Here is a 3,253-nt window from a genome sequence, read left to right as displayed (position 1 = left end):
AGGAAACCGGAGTACCCGGAGGAAACCCCCGAGGCACGGGGAGAACATGCAAACTCCACACACACAAGGTGGAGGCGGGAATCGAACCCCCAACCTGGAGGTGTGAGGCGAACGTGCTAACCACTAAGCCACTGTGCCCCCGCACTAGGATTCATTAACTAAAATCAAAAATACTGCTCAGAGTATCCAGTATTAGCTCTGAGGCTACATGCTGCTAGAGTGTATTCAGTATTCCCTCAACCACTGTTGAGCTTGACTTAATAACTTAGCTGAATTCTGCTAGATTGCAATTCTGGTGCTGACGTCAGGGCTTTCTACTGATCGCTACTCCGCACTCTCAGCACTATCTGTATATGAGTATTCCTCATCTAACTGACTAGAGTGTCTGTGGCTATGTGCCACTAGTCTGACTGAGTGGTTTTGCTCTCATCATACCGCTCCTGTGCTCTTGGTTTAGTCTGTAAAGGGAGCTAGAGTTGGAGACTCGAGTTGATTCAGCATCACATAACACGGTATAACGGACCCCTTGTTCTTCCACCTGGTGATAAACCGAGTCATGCTGTAAACCTCATGCTTGTAGAGACGAAAGCGCACCGCATCGGCATGGAGCGATGTCTGGCTCGGACATCTCCTGTGCCGACTGTGCGGTGACATTGCTGCTGACACGGCGTCCTCGACTGGCATATTTGTGAAATCAGTGAAATCTGACCCAGACACTGCAGCACCGACAGCTTGCTAACGCCCACACCGGTGACAAACAGAACAAGAAGCCCAGACAGCAGCATTAGTCACTTTATAAAAGAAATAAACAACTCGACTTAGCTCAAATACACGATTCAGGGTTTGCGGCCTTAAGCCCCAGAGACCTACTCATGAATTCAGGCAAGTGCTTAGTGTCCACTGCTGTTTTTGTTGGATGTTGGGACACACTGGTGGCTTCTCCTCAAGTAGATCTGCTCACAATCAGGTCACACGTGCTTGTGGTTCTGGTTGTTCTGTTCGATCGGCGTTCTCCTCCAAAGCTAGACCTGTACTGCTCTGCTCAATTCCTACAGTAAGACACTTTCCTTAGTTGCATGTGGTGGAATTCTCCAGGGATGTGAATGCAGTGATCATCTCTGAAGACTTCTCATGGCTGTACTATGGTGAGTCCAGTTCCTCATGGCATTATGCCTCATTTATCAAATTAGAACTGACGCGTAAATCTTTCACAGGAACATTTAAAAAAGCAATCGAAAACAAATCCAAATAAGACTAGCCATTCGATGCGGGCATAAGTAATGGCACCCTGATAAAAGAGTAACAGTTAATCTGTTTCTGTGGTAGACAGATGATTTAGCACATGCCATGTTACGAAGGTGCTCTTTTACTATTTAGTTGTCATTTTCAGCTTTGCCCTTTTATGGATTTTTGTGGGCGTTGCTGGAAATTTACGGATGACTGACATCTATTGCTGGTATTAAAAAACACAAAAAACTCACGGAAGCTTTCGAAAATTATGCACAGGATTATTTAAACAACAACAAATATCAAGTCGTGGGGCAAGTCGTGGCCTAATGGTTAGAGAGTCTGACTCGTAACCCTAAGGTTGTGGGTTCGAGTCTCAGGCCGGCAATACCACGACTGAGGTGCCCTTGAGCAAGGCACCGAACCCCCCAACTGCTCCCCGGGTGCCGCAGCATAAATGGCTGCCCACTGCTCCGGGTGTGTGTTCACCATGTGTGTGTGTGTGTGTTCACTGCTGTGTGTGTGCACTTTGGATGGGTTAAATGCAGAGAACAAATTCTGAGTATGGGTCACCGCACTTAGCCGTATGTCACGTCACTTCACTTACTTTTTCACTTTCGTCACTTTCGTATCGTTTAGCACACATGACTCTAAGAAAGCAATCTAAGTAAACTGCAAATAAAACTAGATATTCGACTAGTGCAAAAGTAATGGCGCCCCTTAAAAGGAGTGACAGTTAATCATACAGTTAAAAATTGTACACAGATGAAGATTTAGATTTAGACTAAACTAAAAGATTGATATATGAGGACCAAAGTTCTCATACATGATTCAGGTTCACTTGGTGCCTAAATACCCTTAGAACTGTTGCCAGTTTGGTGAAAATATTCAAGGAAGGGATGACTTCATGACAAATGCTACAACATACTTCATTAGGTGGCTTTTTGGTAACACACACACACACACACGCACAGGGATTTATATCATCCATATTTAACCAGGGTTTAGAAAATGTAAATGTATCTACACATAAAAATCACAAAACCCACAAAAGTTTAAGACAAAACAGTGCTGTATCTGGTTCTCTGTGCCCGAAGGAAAACACATGGTGGAATTACACACGTGATCCTGTCGATGTTTTCCTTCCTCAGATTAGAATGATTTGTCAGTCAGGATGCACCTGAATCAGATCCAGGCTCCAGAGCAGTAGACTCCTGCTGTGTGTTTACAAGATGATTGGATAAATACAAGGGCTGTCTATCACGGATATCACACCACGAAGCCTGGCTCTTTGTGGGTGTAGATTGACTCATAGTATCACCTGAGACCTTCATCGTTACTAACAGTTCACTCAACATGGCACTGAATATTGGTAGCTTTTATACACATTTTAATAAAAAGCAAGCTGAACACTTACCTGTGCACTTACCTGTGACTGGGTGTACTGTTCCTAACTGACCAGCAGAGGGAGACAAATCTTTACATATAGCAAAGAGCTATGTACAGGTTAAAAAACATCAAGTCAAAAATCTCTAGGTTCTGCATTCCTGCTCTCATTCCTGTCCCTAATTAGAAGGATATTATGTTGTCGAATTTAAATTAAAAATCTATTCTGAAAAATAGAATAAAATATTTTGCTTAACACCGTAGGGCCTTTTTCTAATTACAAAAATAAATTCAAAAAATTATATTCCAAAAAATGCTATTCTGTTCAAGGCTTCATAAATAAATAATAACAAGCTTTTAATTCTGATAACATCTGATCTGGTGTTATTTAGCATGCAAATGTATGCATATTTAATTAGATGCAGACTCATTTGCATAAATACATGCAGTACAAAAACATATCGGCAATCAACTGGAAAGGATTAATTGTGATATCTTTTTTTTGGCTCACTTCTAATGATAGACAGACACAGAGACGGCAAAAATATAACGAAACATTCTGAACTGTTACTCGGTATAATAAAGAGAATATGGATTTGTGAGTAAATGAGTTTATAAGTATGCACATTCTTACTCATTT

Source organism: Tachysurus vachellii, chromosome 6 (genome assembly GCF_030014155.1).
Source record: "Tachysurus vachellii isolate PV-2020 chromosome 6, HZAU_Pvac_v1, whole genome shotgun sequence".
Taxonomy (NCBI): Eukaryota; Metazoa; Chordata; class Actinopteri; order Siluriformes; family Bagridae; genus Tachysurus; species Tachysurus vachellii.
Note: the sequence above shows the minus strand (reverse complement) of the source record.